At 51.0% G+C, this 20,210-nt stretch overlaps 1 protein-coding gene and 1 long non-coding RNA gene across 2 annotated transcripts in view; both read left to right on the top strand.

Moving 5' to 3' along the window:
* XKR6 (XK related 6) overlaps window positions 1-20,210 on the top strand; it is a 359,588-nt gene that overhangs the window by 141,249 nt on the left and 198,129 nt on the right. The window lies entirely within an intron of this gene.
* Window positions 718-5,175, top strand: LOC130541734 (uncharacterized). The gene is made up of 2 exons (XR_008955829.1): window positions 718-957; window positions 4,782-5,175. It is a non-coding gene; the product is annotated as an uncharacterized LOC130541734 (long non-coding RNA).

The following is a 20,210-nucleotide window of genomic DNA, read 5'->3' as shown; positions in this document are numbered from 1 at the left end:
CCACCTCTGAAACGCCTGCTCTTGAAAGTGGCGGAGACTCCTCTCCCCATTCTCTGGACCTGCCATGTGGCCACATCCAGCTTCAGGGAGTTTGGGGAGGGGGCCCGGAAAGAAGAGGAAACTGTCTGTGGGCACACACCAACCACCTTTCTCAACTCCCCTCATCTGGTAACAGGAAGAGAAGCAGCACTGTGGGTGGATTTTTCACCTGGAGAATCTTTACCTTTCAAGAAATGTCTATTATCGCTTGGCCCATGTCTAAGATAAATAATGTTTCACTGTGAGACATAGTCAATAACCACCAAAATATTTTACTAATTTAGAATCCTAGAACGTTAAGGCTCAAAAAGACCTCAGGGATGGTCCAGTTCAACCCTTTTGATGTTCAAATGGGACTCTGATGCTCAGAGGAGAAGTGCCTGGGTTGAGATCACCCGGGTGGGGGGCTCTGCCCAGGCTGCCACAGTGGCTGCTCCAGGTGTCCGGGAGGCAAGGGAATCCACAGAGGATGCAAGCTCAAGCCAAATGTGCAGGTTTATTTTAGGACCTCAAGCTGCCGCCCCAGGCTCTTGCCCTTGCCCCTGCTGGGAGAGTCAGAGCCGCCTCCTCCTCCTCAGTCAGAATGACTCAGATGCCCGCGTCAGACATTCTCCCCTCCCCGCCAGCCTGGGTGACGTCTCTCCGAAACTGTCTGCTCCCTAAGACACAGCTTACAGGCAAGATGAAGCAGTGTCGCACAGCCCTGTCGCCTCACTCATCCTGCCCTCAGGTCTTGTTTCTGCCTCTTCACAGCACCACCCCCATGAAGCTTCCACATGCACCTCTGCAGACCCATCTCGCACGATGCAGTGGGAGCGAGCCCTTGTGGTGAGGTGACAATGGCCCACATATCCCTCAGTGTGGGGGGATGGGAGTGTGGGTTCTGGGGACCACTGTGTGCAGACACCTGTAGCTCAGGTGGGCCTCTCGAGTGTTCCCCCAGCCTGTTGCAGGTGGGGAGTGTAAGGTCTGGTTTTTGAAGACCTGGATGCACGTCCTGGGTGAGCTGCTTGAGCCTCAGCTGCCTCATCTAGAAAATGGCCACAATGATTGTAATGCCTCAAAGAACAGTGTATGAGAATGTGATTTGTAAACTCTAAAGTGCTGTCCATGTGTTTTGGAGGAAAAGCTTTCCTCAGGACTGGCCTCGTGAGCTGGTCAAGCAGACTGTGGGATTGGGGCTGTCTTGATTGATTGCTGACTTTGAGTCAGCCTGGGCGGGTGACATCTCTATTGGATAAATGTGAAAACCAAGGCTCAGAGTGGTTAAGCCACATCCACAAAGGTGCAGAGCCTGCCAGGAGGCAGAACCACAACTAGAATGGAGCAGCTCTGTCACTGTACAGTCCAGGACTTGGTGGCTTATGTCCAAAATCAAGAACAGACAATGTTTCACCAGGGACAGAAATGTTAGTGTATTCCTGAAGATGCAATAGAAATGGTGGGAGGCAGAAAAATTGAGCAGACAGAAATGAAGGCTAAAAATAGTCTGTTTCGAACAGGCAGAGACCAGATCAGTTTGACAGGAGAGAGGGGGTGAGAAGGTTGTCCAGGTCTCTGGGATGTGCCTGCCTTGGGCAGACGCAAGGCACAGGGAGGGCTATCTTAGAGATAAGAAGGGCTGCTGATTGCTAAAGAACCCATGGGTGCAATTCCCTGGAAGGAAAACTGAAGCAACGGAAAACGCCAAAGTCAGGGTGCATTTGGGGGATGCCGAAGAAGGCGGGACTTCAAGATGGCAGGGACTTCAGAGAATGCAGAGCCCCCTCTTCCCCAACCCCTTTGCCATTTTATAGCTGGCTAAACTGAAGCTTGAAGAGTGACTTACCCAGGAACCCAGGTACTGTGGGCACACATCCATTGCTTAGCCCTGCCACATTGCCATGTTTATGGGGCACCTACGACGTGCTCAGTTGCTAGGGAAAAACGCCACTGCCTATTTGAGGACAGCTGCTGTGTAGTAGGAAGGCAGGAGCCAGCCCTGGGTTCAGCGGAGGATATTCCTGTTCACAGGCTGAGTTACCAGGAAAGGCTCCGGAAGAGACCGGACTTCAGCCGGGCTTGGAGGGAAAGATGGAGTTCACGTGGAATGAGAGGAAGGAGTAAGTTGTTCGCAATCCAGGAAAGAACACAAACCTTCTCGAGGCTGTCTCCCAAAGCAGGGATTTCGCAGGATAAAAAAAACCGTATTAAGTAAAAATGCAAATAGAGTGAAAGAAAAAAAAATAAGTAGATGAGACTGCAGTTGGTGTGGCTGATATGACGCTCATCACGGCCACAGAACCTAAATGCCTGGGAAACGTTGCATCCAAGGATAAAGTAATGTCCTCAGTGCAGGCAGAGAGCTGGGTCATATGATGAAGCCACTGAATGGTGGAGTTGGCCAAGGATTTTGAAGATTACATGATAGAACTCCTGGAGAGTTTTTCTAAAGAATAAGGGAACTGACAAGACCCATAAGACAACTTCCTCTCATGGTTCATAGTTACGAAGTGACTATCTTGTAACTGTGGTTAGAAAAAATTCAGCTCTATAATCTTGTGTTTCCTTCTTTGCCATGGGTGCTGGGGAGCTCAGAGCTAAAGTCTGTACTCAATTGTGTTCATTACCATGAGTCTAGCCTTTTAAAAGAAAGTTATAGTCAGTCTTCCTTCCACACATATATCCCATTTAGCATGTCTTGTCTTTATTTTTACAATAATGATTTTTTAAATTTTATGCTGTGTCATATCCTTTTAGCAAATAGGCAGGATGTAAAGAAATATTTTTAAAGTAGTTCAAAGACTTTCTACAAGAGTAACAAAGAGTACAAACATGTACAGTATGCTTTCTAGTTTTAACCATTGAGGTCTTTGTCACTTCTTCTGTTTTCCTTTTTGCTTTGTCTTTAACACTATTTGCGCTTAGCTCAGGGTTCCATTTTGTGCCCAGTGACAATAAGTATCCTTAACCTGGGATACACAGATTCATGGACCTTGCCATTTCCTACAGTGGCTCACATTCTTTCACGTTACAAGTTATTTTTATTATTTGTGTGCCTTCTGTTGTGAACGATCACAATTCTTTTTGGAAGTGGAAGAATTATAAATGCCTGGAGGGAAAAGAGAATGAAAGAATAGAGTATGCAAGTATCTGAAATGTCTAAGGAAACTTGACAGAAGTTGATTTATATTTGACAGATGGCAGAAAATGAAAAGTTTAATGACGGAAAAGCTGAGAACAAGTCAGTGACAATTCTTGCGGTATGCTTTTGACTAAGCACTTTATTTCTTTCTATAAATTATTCTGCTTCCTTTCTTTTAAGATGTTGGGGGCTTTCTTCCCTCTTGGCATGATAACAGGTTAGGAACTATGTGATCAGATGATGGCCCATGACCACGAGGGGTAGAAGAGTCAGGATGAAACAGCTAGTTAAACAGTTTTAGTTTGTTATTCACAAGGCTCTAATTAACTGAGGCAGAGATGGACAGGAATGGAAGGGAAAGCTTTAGCCTCTCTTTCCTAGCTGAAAGATTAATGGGGAGGGAGTGTGTCTCAGAAAATAAGTGGGGTTGTGGTTGGAGCACTGGGAAGGGAGGAAATGCATGAAAGATGAAACCATTTATTGGGAAAGAAACAGGAAATGGGGCAGAGCAGAGTGAGACTGGAGGACGCAGGAAAGCAACACGAGGAAGTGATACATGAAAGAGAGAGAACCCAAACACAGTAGAAAGGGAAGGATTGATGGATGTTGATATAGAAGAGAACTTCGGAAGGTTGTATGAAATAGAGGCGGAACAAGGCACTCAGTAAGCTTTTTGTGAGACCCGATGGCAAGTTCAGAAGATTGAGGGAAATTATTAGCTTGAGGAAAGAGTTCAAAGAGAAAGAGATGCATTCTGGGGCCATCAGTTAAATCCCAGTGTCGAGTAGCCTCTATGGGGAGACTTGACGAACAGCAAATGGAGAGTATCTGTGGCCAGGTGCAAGTTGCAGGTGGGAAAGAGAATGGGGGGATTCCAAAAAACGTTACTGAGCCAAGCATATCAGGAATTCTTAGAACTCCTCATCTCCGTGGATGTTCCTGGCGTCGGCCTCTCCCCATATATTAAAATTTAACCCTTACTGGTACCTCCCCTACCCAAGCCAGGCTTGCCAGCCATGTTTTGCATATACATGTTTGTGCTGGACTAATGCTGAGTGGTGTAATAATAGATCAATGCCATAACATAATCTCAGTAGCATAATAGGACTTTTTTTTTTTTTTTTTTTTTTTTGAGACAGGGCCTTGCTCTGTCACCTGGGGAGCTGGGGAGGAATAATGCAGAGGTGAGATGGTGAGATCATAGCTCAGTGCAGCCTCCAACTCCTGGATGCAAGTGATCCTCCCACCTCAGCCTCCCAAGTAGCTAGGACTACAGGTTCACACCACCACACCTGGCTAATTTTGTTTTGTGGGATTTTTTTTTTTTTTTACTTTCCTTTTTGTTCTTTCTTTGCATTTTTTTAACTTTGATTTATTTTTCTTTATTAGTTCTGTCCCTCTGAAGGCCAGCTAATCTTATTTTATGTTACTTTATTTATTTATTTATTTATTTATTTATTTAGGTAGAGACGGGGTCTCACTTATGTTGTCCAGGCTGGTTTTGAACTCCTGGCCTCAAGTGATCTTTCTGCTTTGGTCTTCTATGGCAGTAGGATTACAACCATGAGCCACTGCACCCAGCCTTAATAGGATTTAAATTTATTCCTTGTCCATATAGGAGTCCAAATGCCAATTTGTGGCTGGCATTCCATGTAAGGATTCAAGAACCCAGGCTCCTCCATCCTCCATCTCCAGGGGCTCTGGAGTCCTTCACTTCTAGCCAGTGCATGAGGAAAGAGAATAGAGAATTACCTGTGGGAGAATTTCAGTACGACGTCTGGAAGGGACACTCAGTTCCACTCACCTCCCATTGGCTAGAACTCAGGCGCATGGCCACGCTGATTGCCAAGGAGGCTGGGAGGTGGGGCTGGCTCTGTGCCCAGGGAAAAGAGAGAACAATTTCTGTAAGTACGTAGCTGTTTATGTCACAGTATTTAAAAAAAGAGTTTGTTCCATAAAATAGATGAAACTCCAACTAAAAACCAGATCACATTAAAGAGTAATTATGTTTACTATTGTGGGATTCTTTGCTTTTAAAAGATCTAGATAAATTGTTTTAACTAGAAGCTCTCCCTCGCTGGCGCATTTAATCAGCCAATCAGCCCCCGTTTTGCCTGGGTCTTTGCTGGATCAGGCAGGTAGAGGAGAGATGGTGATAATGAAATACCTCCTGACCTCATGGAGCTGGATGTATTGCTGTGTGTGCATTTGATTTATAAGATTTTACTAGGGGGATAAGGAGAGTTGGGGCTAAATGAAGGAACATACAAATAAAGGCATCATCCTAGGAGGAGATCTGATTCCATTTATAAATATTCGGCTTACAGATCATATGTCACAGTTGGCCCCCTGGGTCTTTTGAGAAGCCTGCAGCTCCTCCCCACTCTCTGGCCTTGGCTCCCAGGCCTCTTGGCATGTGATAGTTTGTGTTGCTCTCCATGGTCCACTTCCCCCAGCGCCTGGGCACGGACTAGCCCAGGGCAGGATGGGCCGATGTGTGCATCTTCTCCTCTTGTCCTGTCATACTTCCGGATGGGATATTATTTGCTGTCTGCTGTCAGGTCTGGTTTCTCTGAGCATCCTGGTTTTCCCATCCTGTCTGTCCCATGGAGTGCGGTGCTTTCAGATGATTTTCCCCTGGATGTATGAGCCAGTCACTGTCCTGGTTTCACCCTGTTAGAATTCTTGCCTTCTCTTTGGAGGGAGGAGCAGGGCCAGCCGAGGGACACAGGCAGGGAAGCTAAGAGTAGCAGCAGCTGATGCTGGCCGCGTCCTTGCCTGACCCAAGCACGCAGACTCATTTTAACAGCCTCCAGTGATGTCCTCGCCCCATCACCGATGGCTGCCCTCCTGCCTCTTCTTCAGCCCAGCCCCCTTCCTTCTTCTTATTCTTTGGGCCAAGTGGGTTTAATGGGCTGGCCTCGCCCTGGGCTTCTGCTCCTGGAAGAGGGGAATGGATGTTTGATTCTCTTTCCTCTGTACTTTCACAGCCCCCGGGACATGCCCTCCCACCAGGCCAGGGTGGTCTTTCAGGGCATGTTGAATGAATGAATGAATGAATGAATGAACGGATGTGCATGAGGGAGACTCACCCAGACAGGCCTGTGCTTCTGCAACATGGGATTGTCAGCTGGTGGCTGTTAGTCACAGTGTCTGTTCCCATTTTTACTGGTTCAGAAATTTTTTTTTTTTTCGAGACAGGGTGTCACTCTGTCACCCTGACTGGCATGCAGTGGCATGATCACAACTCACTGCATCCTCAGCCTCCCCAGGTTCAGGTGATCCTCCCACCTCAGCCTCCACAGTAGCTGGGACTACAGGTGCACACCATCACGCCTGGCTAATTTTTTATCTTTTTGTAGAGATGGGGTTTTGCCATGTTGCCCAGGCTGGGCTCAAACTCCTGGGCTCAAGCAATCCTCTCACCTGGGCCTCCCAAAGTGCCAAGATTACAGGTGTGAGCCACCATACCCAGCCGATTCAGAATTTTGAAAACAGCACTCTCCAAGTGGACATCTATTCTGCTTTAGCCCCAGCAAGGAACCTTTGCCATTCATGGTGCTGTGTCCCAGCTGTTTCATCCAGAGCTGGCAGACGGGCCATCTCCAACCCTCAGCCCTAGGTGGACGTTGCCTTCAGAATACAGGCTTTAGACCTGGCTCCAAACCCAGCCTTGGAGATCTTGGGCAAGTTGTTTCTCCTTGTTGAGCCATTATCTGTAAAATGGGGATAGGGGGTAAGAATATTTACCCTTCATCAGGGTTTGTATCAGGATTAAAAGAGGTATTTCCCTTATGGCACACTTGCTATCACTGGAATTATTTTGTCTCTCCTCATCTACGAGACTTGTTCTCTGCTGCGTCCACAGAGCCCAGTGCAGGGCAGGATGTAATAAGCATTTATTGGATGAATTGCCAGAGAAACACCAAACTCAGCACTTGGCGCATAGTAGGCAGGCACTGAATAGCGGTGATTCCTGTCCACTTTGTCTTGCCTGTCTTCCCCTTCTAGATTGCGAGCTCCTTTGTGTGCGGGAAGTGCAACCTCCTCTTTGTCAGGACTTTGTAACCTCTTAGTCCCTTGTATGCAGGAGAAAAACCCAAACAGACCAATAATCATGTAGAAACGAGCCCCTGGGCATCTGAGGATCAGGTCAGGGTCTCCCACAACTGTCCCCCTGGGAGTACAGGGAGCACCCCTAGTTCCCGGCGGGTGGCGCCATCAAGGCACTGCGGGGCTGCGGAGGAGGCAGGGGCTCTAGGTTTAGCATGGTCTAAGGAAGGTCTGCAGTGCAGGCTGGACGCGGGGAGGCCTGGAGAGGTGGAGGCGTGGAGGCATGGAGGCAGGGAGGCGGGAGGAAGGGAAAGCCCTGCTGCTGGCTGTCTCCTCCCCACACTAGCTGTCTCACCAAAGTCTGGCTACTAGTCACTGTCCAGACGTCAATTCCCTTTACCTGCTAGCACCGCTAAGCCCAGAATTTGGGGTTCTCTTCATCTCCGCCTGCCACCCTCCCCAAGCTCTGATCCAACCCTGAGCTTGTGGCTGCTGTGGGGAGTGGAGGTAAAAATGGTAACACCAGAAGTGCACTTACGTCAGAATGCTTTAAAAAAATGGAATTATTACTCCCTGGAATGAATTTTAAGCCAGACCTTATTGCCTGTATCTGGCCACTGTCAAGAAGGGGAATCCCCTGAGTTGGGCGAGCTGTTGGACTTAGAGATTTTGTGAAATGCCTAACACCCATCCTGTCACCTTCAGGGACACTGCAGGAGCGTTGTTTTTTAGGTGCCACCCTGCGCGCCACCTCCCTTCATCCTGAACACTCCTGGATCCTCGAAATGCTCTTGTCCCCGTGGACCGCGCTCCAGCGGGGTCGCGCAGGGGGTTACAGGGGGTGAGAGGGAGCCGCGGGGCGGGGTCCGGGGGGCGCGGGCCGGGGAGCCGGGGAACAGAGCCGCGCCTGTCCCGCCCCGCGCCCCCCGCGCCCTGCTCCTCCTCCACTGGCACCGCCGCGCGCCTGGAAGAGGAGCCGAGCTCTTGTCGCTCGCCGGGCCGGGTTGTAAACAAACACTGGTGCGGCGCCTCCCGCGCAGCAGATGGCTCCGCAGCTGCCTGTCGGGCGGGGCCTCCCTCTCGGCGCCGGCGCGGGGACGCGGAGCTGCGCGGTGCCCTCGGCCGGGGACTCCCTTCGGGCGCCAGCCCGGCTCCCGTTCGCTGGGGGATGGAGAGGGAAAACGCAAGCCAGAGTCTCCGGGGCGCTCATTCCTTTTACTTCCGTCATTCGTTCCTTCATTCATTCGCTCAAGAAAGATTTCTGAGGCGCCAGGACCGCGCTGGGCCCGGCCTACACGACGCTGGCCAGCGCAGGGTGTCGCAGCTTGGGGAGCGCAGGGGCAGAGCGCCCAAACCGCGGGAGCCCTCGAAACCCTGGCCGCCACGCCGTGGATCCAGGCTCTCGGATGCTGGGCCTGAAAAGCTCTTGGTCTGGATAGGAGGCCTTGGGATTGGATTCAGGCACAGCTGGGTGAGAGCCTGGTCCTGCCCCGCTTTCTGGCCCAAGGGCTTGGGCCGCTATTTCAACTCTCTGAGCTTCAGTTTCCTCTTCTGTAAAGCGGGGATAATCCCACCCACCTGGCTGCGAAGTTGTACAGATTAAGAACAATGTGCATTTGTGTTTTCTTCTGCACACCTTCGCGTTTTCTAAATATCCCACAGTGACTATACATTCCTTTCTTTTTTTAAAAATTTTACTTTAAGTTGTGGGATACATGTGCAGAACATGCAGGTTTGTTACATAGGTATACATGTGCCGTGGTGGTTTGCTGCACCTATCAACCCGCCATCTAGGTTTCAAGCCCCGCATGCATTAGGTGTTTGTCCTAATGCTCTACCTCGACTTGACCCCAGCCCACGACAGGCTCCAGTGTGTGATGTTCCCCTCCCGGTGTCCATGTGTTCTCATTGTTCAGCTCCCACTTATGAGTGAGAACCTGTGGTGTTTGGTTTTCTGTTCCTGTGTTAGTTTGCTGAGAATGATGGCTTCCAGCTTCATTCATGTTCCTGCAAAGGACATGAACTCATTCTTTTTTACGGCTGCATAGTATTCCATGGTATATATGTGCCACATTTTCTTTATCCAGTCTATCACTGATGGGCATTTGGGTTGGTTCATTTACGTAGCAAATAGCCTTTGCTATTGTAAATAGTGCTGCAATAAACATACATGTGCATGTGTCTTTATAGTAGAATGATTTATAATCCTTTGGGTATATACGCCGTAATGAGATTGCTGGGTCAAATGGTATTTCTGGTACTAGATCCTTGAGGAATCGCCACACTGTCTTCCACAATTACATTCCTTTCAAAATGAGAAAAAAATGTTGCAGGAGATTCACTCTCCCTCCCTACTTAAAAATTCACCCATTCCGACTTAAAGATACCACCGCCTCCCACATGGGTCACGCTGGGTGCTGGCAGAACACAACTCAAATGGGGGAGACACAGTCCGATATTTAGTCCTCGAATATTCTAGAATAGATCCTGGGAATAAAATAAGTTGGGGATGAAGGTGGTCATTTAGAGTTAAAGGCAACACATGTGCCACAGACATATGACAAGACACAGACACAATGATTTTCGAGCTATTTTCTTTCTCTGCCTTCATTTAGCAAGCACTCATTACACCTTCAATGTCTGTAAGATGCGGCAGGTGCTCAGCGCTGTGATTCATGTCTGTGCATTGTGTCCTCAGGAACTCCTCATTTAGTAGTAGGAGGTAGGTATGAATGTAATAAAAGGTTAAAAAAAGGCCCAAGGCCCCACTGAAGGAGTCAGGAAGAGCATTGTGGAGGAGGTGAGGTTTGACAGGTGGGCATTGAAGGTGAGGACAGGAACAGACGGTGACGTCAGACCAAGCTTGGACACAGTCGCCAATGGAGCCTGGGTCCTTCCTTCATTCCACCCAACACAGGGACTCCTGCTGAACAAAACTACACCCGCCCAGCCTCTGTGACCGTGGGAATTCATGGGAATGCCTCACATGTGTGAAATGAGGGCAAAACACTTACCTCAGCGTGTGGTCGTGAGGATGAGCCACGACGATGCACGTGACAAGGGCAGAACACTGGGACCACTGTACAAATGTCACTTCTCGTCCATTTGTTCATTCATTCATTCGAAAGGTGGTTTTTGAGCCTGTCCTTTGTGCCAGGCCCTGTTTGTTTCAAAGCAGTGAACAAAACAGACAAAAAGCCCTCTCATGCAAGCTTACATTCTAGTGGGGGAGGGAGACAGCGAATACCAGAAATAAATAAGGTATCTAGTGAGTTAGACAGTGACAAGTGTGACAAAGACAAAGCTGGCAGTGTGGAGTATGGGGGCTCCTTATAGAGTAATTGATGTTATTCCTTATTCTTTAGTTTGGGTGACAAATAGGATCCATGAAGAGAGGGAGAGTCATAGGAAAATGTTTTGTGCTTAGATTGGGTCAGGGGCATCAAGAACGGCTTTTGAGTAAGGATGTGATTTGAGCTGTGCTTCAAGATGGTGACATGGCTGCACCTTGTACGCAGATTGGAGGGAGTGCAGCCAGGCAGGAGGGAGCACCCTGGCAGTGAGAAAAGGCACAGTGGGCTCCAGGCAGCCAAGGACAAGGCGTCAGACGTGGGCTGGTGGGCACCAACCTGGGGGTAGAATCCACCTTGCCTGCAGGTTTCTTAGCCTGGACTGGGGGAAGTGAGACTAGAGACCTGAAGGGTGAGACTAGAGGCCTGAAAGGGGCCAAGTGAGCTGCATCCTCCCAGCTGATCCCCTGGCTGGAGCCTGAGCAGACGGGAGGAGCAGGAAGGCAGATGCACCCAAGACTGCAAGACATGGAAAAGGGCTCATGGCTCCCTCTCCCATTGAAGAAAAGGTAGTGGGGTCACACAGAGTATGAGCACCCTTCAGACTTCACCTAAATCAATGGTGACATTAATTGCTGCACTTGTGTGGTTGCCTCTGTAGACCACTCAGCTTCCAGAACGCAGTGGCCCCAATGACCTGCCCTTCCCCAGTTCCGGGGAAGCTGGGGTCAGACAGCCAGAGGTGCCTTTATGGTGGTGGTGCTCTTTGAGGAGTTGCATTTGGGGTAGCTGAACATCTCCAAACCGAGTGCCAAGAGCCTGCCATGTGCACAGAAATGTCTGCCCACCCTTTTGACACTTTCCAGGTGAACACAGGGCATGTTTACCCAGGAGTCCTCAGAAGAGCCTGTGCGCTGCCGGCGTTCTGGAGCAACTGGGGAACCCACGTTTAGCAATGTGGAGAAGGGAAGGAGATGGGAAAGGAAGGCACTTGTGGGAAATGTAAATTACAGCAATGTAAATAAAGAGCTTCCCAGTAAACGCATAAATAAAAAGCAGGCAGCAATCCCCTGGGAATAGTAATCAGGCTCATCTTGTTTCTGCCTCCCAGTCTGAGGAGCGCAGCAGGACGCCTCCGGAAGCCTCTCTCATCTAGCGCTCCTAGAGGAGGAAGCTCCCCAGCCCCAGCAGCACTGGGTCCAGGAGGAGTTGGGACATCATCCACGGCCTCCTGTGGGGCATCCAGCAGGGGGCGCCGGTGAGAAGTGGGGCGGGAGAGGAATCCTGAATCGAGACCCAAGGGCTGCACAGGCCCGGAAGCAGGGGGAGGGGGCCTTCAGACAGGCTTCCTGTTGTTGCTACTTGAGGTTAGTTTGCCTGGAACACAAAGTGTATGGAGTGGGGGTATGAAGGAAATCAGGTTTTATGAGAAGGTTGTGTGACCAGAACTGTGATCCAGGTTCCCCAGCCCAGGCCTTCTTGCCCACCCCCGACCCATGGCTTTCCTCCCTGTGCAGTGGACTTTGGGGCCCGCTGTGCTGCCTCTACCAGGGGAGGTCACCACGAGGCTGTGCAGGTCATTCTGGAAAGCCCATGTGCCTTGTGCAAGCAAAGTCCTGGGTGGATCCAGGAGGCCCCCGTCCATGCAATCACCTCCAGCTCCAAACCTGTTATTTGTCAGACAGAGCTGTCCTGGGACGTGGATTTGGGGGCAGCGGCCAGACTCCCCAGAGGGGCTGCTGTGCTGTGAGGCGGGGCGGGCGGAACCCCATGCCGCTCCCTGCAGGGCTGAGGGAGGCCTGCGGCTCTCCTAGGCCCAGGAGCCTCCTTAAAGACACCCCTTGACCTGCCTCTAGGCAGGCTCCCCTGAGCCCTCAAGGCCCCGACCTTGGGCTCTGGCCTTGGCCTGCTTACTCCAGTTTTAGCAAGAATCCTGCTGGGTCAGGATTTTAGTGAAAATCCCCGACCCTTGATATCCGATCAGATGCCTCCTCCCCCACCCTAGGGATCTTATTGCCTTGGCCTGCCTGCAGCCTCCACGTTTCCTCTTAGTGATATCCCTTCATCCACCCCACGCTGCTTCTGGGCTGTGAATCTCTACTTTCTTTGTTGTCATCAGAGTTGAGCCCAATCTCTCTGACTTCCTGGAAAACTCCAGGGTAGTAGTCCCTATACCTGGGTGGCAGTCCCCGTGAATAAAGTCAGCCTTACCATTTTAATAAGTGTCAGGAATAATTTTGTCTTTAATAACTCCTCCCACAAACATCCAAGCAAAGCCTCTGGGTGTGGCCATCTGCTTGTCTACAGCCCCCTCTGGCTGTGTTCTGACATTCCCCTCCTGCAGAGAAGACAGGATTGGCCTGAGCCCAGGCTTCCACTAGCCCACAGGGCTTTTGCATGAATTAGGAAAGGGCCTCCTCCTTGGGTGGCTCACCTTAGTGTGACCTGGACACCTGTATGAGGTGGGCTGGCCCTCCTCCTCCCAGGAGCTCCCAGGGCCCCAGTGAGCACCACCCTGGCAGCCCCCGCCCTCGGACCCTCACCCACACCAGCAATATCACGCCCCGTCCACCCACACTTCCTTCCTCCTTCCCACCCACCAGCAAGAATAGGCAACTGTTCTGGGTTGTTCCCTCAACGGGGGCAGGAATTGGGTTTCCTAAAGGGCTGGCAGGAAGGAGAAGTGACTGCAGGTCCCTCCCATAGCATGGCTGGGATAGGGCCCTATGAGGCAGGCATGCATGTGTGCTTATAACATTGCGAGGTGGATTTATGTAGCTCTTCACTGCTACTGCAGGACTCTGTGCCCACCCATGCACTCTCAGATAAGTTGATCTACAACGTAAATGGCACCCCTCCCCAGGACATTGCGTATTTGGGCAGTGTGCAACTTGAACACCGGTACATGGACAGATTTCTTGTACAGGGCACATAGTCCTTGAGTCAGGCTTCAGGCCTTGCAGCTTCTAGTGGTCATCAGAGGAGGGTTAGTAGTTAGGACAAACTTATTGTGCGCTCTCTCTTTTCACCTCTGGTCCTGCTCAACACTTGCTGCCCAGATGTGGCTTGCTTTGGAACAATGGGCATGTCCAGAAGAGGGAGGGGGATATGGCTCCCCTTGCATGCAATTCTCTCAAACCTCTGACTTCATTTAACCACCCGCAATGACACCTGCCAGCAACCATGACAGTGCATGCTTGGAACTTTCACCCTTTGATTCCCCACCCAGCATTCCTACCATATTTTATTTCGCACAAAACAGTGTTATCACATAATGTTAGAGGAAATATAAAGAAGGAAAAACATCCACTCCAGTTCTGTCTTTGTAGCACATTGGTTCAGCAGTTCTTTGCATTTTCCCATGTTCCCTCCAGAAAGCATGTTTGTGCATGGCTGAAAACTCCGTATACACATGTTAAAATCATCAAATTCTAGAGTGCGGAAAGACCTAGGTAATATCTCCCCTTCTCTTCCCTGCTTAGGTGGCATGGTGGGGATGTTTGCTGGAGAGAAGGAATGGCAAAAAGTGAAGTCATGTGGACTGGGGGATGTTTTTATTTTTATCCACAGGACAGCACAAGTGAATCTTGGTCCCTGTGGGAATTCTCAGGAACAGAGGGCTAGAAACAGATTTGATCAGTGAAAGCTGGTTCCAGAGAGAACAAGCCATTGATAAATTCTAGTACTGCCAGTCAATCAGAGCTCATCTGTTTCTGGGAGCCAGAGTCAGGAAGGGGGTGCAGGAGGTGCAGCACCTGCTGGAAGCCGGTGACCAAGACCTGCAGGGATGCCGCCCTTCCTCCTGCCATGAATCATTCATTACCTCCTCTGTCTGGGAATGGGGAAGAGATGCAGCTCTCTGGGAGCCAGCTTTCTTTCTAATTAGCACCAGAAGGACCTGGGATTGATCTCTGCTGTGGTTGATGGGTTTACCCTTGCGTCAGGGGAGGCAGGCCACTCACGGGAGATGGTTAAGCGTGCTGGGCTGGAGACCTTGGGGTTGCTTAATGCAGAGACTTTAGAGACTTTGGAAATAAAATAAGCCCCTTGCCCCTAGCCCTTGCCATCTATGTTTTTTAAGTAGCAAGATGCCTGAGGCCTGGATGAGGAAGTGATTCCTCCACAATGGCACATGGCAGCCTATAGCGGATCCCAGCCTGCTGCTCCTGCTCAGTGTCTGCGGGGCTCAGAAGGAAGTCTGCGGTCGCTTGGGAGTCATTGGCTGCACCCTGGGTGCACAGGGTGGCATGTGGGGGGGTCAGCTGGGCTTCAGCCCCTCCCACCTAGGCTGGACCCCGCGCAGTGCTCTCTGGCACCCCTGACTGAGCCCCTCAGCACTGTGACCAAACATGCCAGACACGCAGCACAGGCCGGGGCTTCAGCGGTGCAGGTGCCCGACAGCCCAGAAGGCTTTCTGCAGGTGGCCAGGAAGCCTAGGAGAGTTTAGCCCCTGCTAGGGGTGTGCGGGAGTGGGAGGAGGGTGGGCAGCAGAGGAATCCTGACGAGCCCTCCAGAAGTCCCCAAGCTTTCCCGGAGTGTGCTGCTCTGGGCTCACTCCCGGTGGGCAAGGCCATTCCAACTGGAAACAGGGGTCGGGGTGGGGGTGGGGAAGAGAGGAGAGGACACCAGCTTTAACTCAAGGTGAGGGCAATGGGGAGAGAAAACCAGGGGGAGAGAGAACTGAGCTCTGGGCTCTCCCACAGGCCAGACAGCCAGAGCCTCACGTCCAGGGACGGGGCTGAAGGAGATGCCCCCACCCTCAGCACACCCATCCCTTCACCAACTCACCCGTTCAACAGAGCCTTACCTCGCGCCATCTGCATGCCAGACTCCAGCCAGTGTCAGTCCCGGAGACTCCACAGGGAACTGGACACACAAATTTCCTATCTTCGAGTTTGCATTTTCGTGGGGAAGGCCATAAACAAACAAAAGAGACATTTTCATTTCAGATGACAAGTGCTCTGGGAAACAAGAGCTGGGGGACAGATAGTGCCTTATGGGATGGGGGTGTTGTTTTAGATTCGGGAGTCAAGGGAGGCCCCTCTGAGCTGCTATCCTTGAGCAGAGACCTCGGGAAGGAGCACATCAGATCCAAGAGCCTTCCAGGCAGGAGACCCCAAGCGCAGCTCCCCTGGGGTGGAAACCTGCTTGGAGAGTGGAAGGAGCAGCAGGGAAGCCAGTTTGGTTGGAGCAGAGGGGGTGAGGGGTCTGGGGAAGGGGACAGAGAGGCAGGTGGTGGAAAGAACGTTGGATTTTATGCTGAAGTATAAGACTAAGCTGTTGAGGGGAGGGAACTTAGAGGACGAATCAACAGGTGCAGCAAACCACCATGGCACACGCATACCCGTGCAACACACCACCGTGGCACATGCCTACCCGTGCAACACACCACCGTGGCACACATGTACCTGTGCAACAAACCACGGTGGCACACGCATACCTATGTAACAAAACACCATGGCACACGCATACCCGTGCAACACACCACCGTGGCACACGCATACCCGTGCAACACACCACCTTGGCACACGCATACCCGTGCAACACACCACCGTGGCACACGCATACCCGTGCAACACACCACCTTGGCACACGCATACCCGTGCAACAAACCACCGTGGCACACGCATACCTATGTAACAAACCACCATGGCATATGTATACCTATGTAACAAACCTGCACGTTCTGCACGTGTATCCCGTTTTGTTTGTTTGTTTGTTTTTGCTTTTTTTTTAGAAGAAACAAAGAAAAAAAGGCTAAGCTATTGGAGGGCTTTCAGCACTGGAGGGCTGCAGTCATATTTCAACCTCAAATCCTTCATTCTGGCTGCTGTGTAGGGTGGAGGCAGTGAGGAAAAGCTGCTCGTGAATTGAGTCAGTTAGTATCAGCCAAGGAGATGAGAAGGGAGAAGCCGGCAGGTGCAGGCATACGTTCTGCAGGTGGGGTAAGAAGGATCAGGTATGGGGCGTGAGGAAAAGAGGAGCCAAAGATTTGCCTTATTTTTTTGGCTCGAGCAACCGGATAATGTGATGGTGTCCTTTACTCCGCTGGGGAAGCCCGAAGGAAGAACAGGCCTGGAGGGGAAAACTTAGGAGTTCAGTTTTGAATTTGGAAAGTTGGAGATGCCTGTGAAACACCCCTGGGGAAGTGTAGGGCTTGGAGATGTCACTTTGGGAGTCATCAGTATCTAGATAATGTTAAAAGCCATGGTCGGGAGGAAAGTACCGAGGGGGAGACTGGAGAGACAGGCAGCTGCAGAGGTCTGAGCTTGCCGCACCTGGAGGACAGGAGGTGGGGGAACCAGCAGGGTGATCGGGGGACAGTGAGCTAGAAGCAAACCAGGAAGAAGAAGTGTCTGGAACCCAAGGGAAGAAAGGAGTCCAGCAGATGGGGGGTGATCCACTGAATTAAACGCTACAACAAGGCCAATGGAGAGGGCTGCTGAGAGCTGGACATCAGACTTGGGAGGACTAAGGGCTTGGTGACTTTTTGGCAAGAATGAGAGACTGGCAGGGGCTGCTAGTGAATACTGGTAGTTTCTTTGAGACGTTCTGCTCCAATGAGAAACAGAGAATTAAGGGCCATAGCTGGAGGAGATGTGAGGTCAGAGGATGTTTTCATTTTTGAAATATCTGGGCTGTTATTCTGAGGATGAGGGTGACCACCAGAGAGAAGAGTGGGTGGTGCAGGGAGGAGTGGGGAGCAGCATTGGGGAATGGGGGATAGGTGTTGAGGAATGGGGCCAATGGTTCTAGGGACATGGTCATCCGTCTGTGGGGACATGAGGGAAGAACAGGCAGAGGGTATGTAAGCGAGTGGCTGGTGGTAGAAAACGGAAGCCCTTCTCTACCAAACAGCTCTTCTCTTTGAAAGAAAAATATCCGCAAGTGTTCTTTTCCTGCCCAGTAGTTTCTTTTCTCTTTCTTCCTAGCTTTTCTGGGATATCAAGTCAGGTTCTCTCTTTTTTTTTTTTTTTGTTAAATAAAATGAAAGCTCTTTCTCTCTTCTGTTTCCCTCTCTTTTCTCCCTTTTCTGTCCCTTGGATTTGGCTGGGGACCTAAAAATGTTTCTGTCAACAAACTTGTCTTTTTCTCATTGTTCTTCATAGAGTTGTAGACTGTCGGAGCTGGAAGGGATCTCCGAGACCATCATCCAGGCCCATCCCCTTATTTTACACTGATGAGGAGATCGTGGGGCTTGGAGGGATGAAGTGACTCGCTCCAACCAGGACTTAATGTGGATGCCACTATTGCTGAGATCAGCCGCCATCTCGACGATAGCTGATGTTGGCCATATTCTTCAATCCTGTCACAGTTACATTGCCCCTCCCTGTATCTGGCATGCTTGTCTCTGTTACTCAGCCAGCTTCACTGAATCTGCCTGTCTCATAGAGTACATGGTAGATGTGTGCTAGCCACAACAGCACCGGCCCTGGGAGTAGGAGGGGAATCCATTCCTGATATTCCTTTGTAAATGTTTCTGTTTTGCAAGTGAAAACCCCGAGGACTGGAGAGTGTTGCTCAAGGCCAGGGAGCAGCTCTTAGTGGAAATGCGAGAGCTCTGTGGTTGCAGCAATATGATTTCCTCACGAGGGGCCCGGGAAAGGCAATGGACGCTATATTTTGCAATGGTAAATTGAGGCACAGAAGGGGGAAATGTCCTTCTAGCCTCTCTGCAGCAGACACAGTCTTTCTCTCCTGGCTGTGTGTATGCGCTGTTTGCCTCTTGGTGACTCTTGAAGGCCTTTTAAAGCTAAGTAGGAAAAGACTAGAAAAATTCTGCCCAACAGATTTGGTTAACTTTTTTTTCTTCTTCTTTCTCACCCATCATTGAGAGAATGTTTTTGGTTTTTATCAGCCAGGTGTTTCCAGTGTTAACATTGGTGCCTCCCCCGCCAGCCCACGGGGAGGTGGGCACCTCAGCCAGCCTTGGCAGCCCTTCTTGCAGGATGGGTCTCGCTGCCAAGCCTGCTCCAGGGCCTTGATCCATTTCCCTCTCTCTCTGGCTCCCCAGTAAAAAATCCCTCGTAGTGGTGTCGGTAGGGTCTTCAGGTCTTGATAGGTCTTCACGTACAGCCACCCCTGGAGGAGGCTAATTCCCGCAGCCCCCTGCAGAGAGGCGCAGGGAGCAGCCAGCCCCGGGTCAGGGGCTGTGTTCCATCAGGCATCTACCTGTTCGCAAATAGACTCAAATAAAGTCCCAGCCTGGAAGGGCTCTGAGCCCTCCTGCCGGGTCATGTCCTGAGAAAAGGGGGAACAGATAGAGGTTTTGGCTACTCTCCAAACAAGAATTAAAAGAGGCAGCAGAGATGCCAAGAGCAGGTTTCATTAAGCCAGTGGGTGCCTTGCAGCCATTAGAACCCCAGGTGCCTTTTCCGAGAATAAGCTGCTCTGCAGTGCAAAGGGGGACAGAGCATCCATTCCAATGCGCTCCTGAGCAACCCAGAACCGAGAGCCCTTTCCTCCCCAGAAAAGCTTCTTGCCACCAAGGCCAGCCACTTCAGCAGGGTGACCTCCAGAATACCACCTAGGGCATAGTCACGGGATCTTGTCCCAACTCGTCTTCAGCAGACACCCTGTTGATCTCATTGATAAGAGCCTGCAGCCACCTTAGCCACTGTGCACCTGGGCAGCCAGCCAAGCCCACTTAATTCACAGACAGGCGGGTCCGGCTGGAGCGAGTGGGCAGGACAGTGCCATGGGGCAGGGGTAAGGAGGGGGAGGCCAGCGAGAGGACAGAGCAGAGGCTGTAGGCCTGGTCCAGAACCACACAGAGCCAGGGGCAGTGCCAGGCATCAGCCACCGGGAGGTCTGGGGCTTCACAGGACAGGGGGTAGCACAAACGCTGCAGACCAGAGGGCTGCGGAGTCCAGAGTCACCCAGGAAGGGGACTCAGTCTCCAGGGCTCCCTTCATTTGTAGAGACCCCTGGGCTAGCTCTTCTCCAACCTCACCGCGCATCCAAATCCTCGGGGGCCTTTAAAAATACACATCTCCAGGTTTCGCCGAGGCACTCAGACACGTAGGAGTTGGTCCCAGGAACCTGTATTTTTAACACACGCTCAGGTGTCCTTGCTGTCTGGTATTGCTATACATATTAAGAGACCTCGATATGCGTTTCTGCAAGTCTGAAACCATTTCATCAAAGGAGCACAGGGACTCTGGTGGGCGGGGCGGGGAGAGAAGGCAAGGCCTCCAGAAAGCAATAGTTTCCCTCCCCCTGGAGAGAAGACCTGAACTTCCTTCGTGAGTCATCTGCCCTAAACAGCCTGATGTTTCAGAACTGCAGGCAAAGAATGTTGAGACACAAGGGCCGGATTCCACATGCTGATGGTGTGAGGTGACCTGCCGGTGAGATACGGAAGTTCAGCCCCATAGTGTCTAGGCGCTAGGCTTCCTCAGGGCTGAGTGTTACCAGCTCAACAGGTGGCTTTCTGGCTGCTGCAATGACTGAGCGTGGGGGGGTGTGATTGAGGGATACAGACAGTCCCCTTGTCATCACTCTGGGTTGCCAAAGAGGTGATGCTATTCAGGGTTGCAGTCAGGAGATCACAGGCCCTGGAGGCTGACATGTCTGTGTTTGAGAATTTTCTTGGCAAAGCAGGTAACTCCTCTAAGTTTAGAGTCCCCATCTGTAAAACTGGGACTTTCAACACTAATTCAGAAGGTTGTAAAGATTAACTGAAAGAAGTGTCATCCACTGAG

This window comes from Pan paniscus, chromosome 7, assembly GCF_029289425.2.
Source record: "Pan paniscus chromosome 7, NHGRI_mPanPan1-v2.0_pri, whole genome shotgun sequence".
Taxonomy (NCBI): Eukaryota; Metazoa; Chordata; class Mammalia; order Primates; family Hominidae; genus Pan; species Pan paniscus.
The sequence above is the reverse complement of the archived record's forward strand: the minus strand, read 5'-3'. Positions and strand labels throughout refer to the sequence as shown.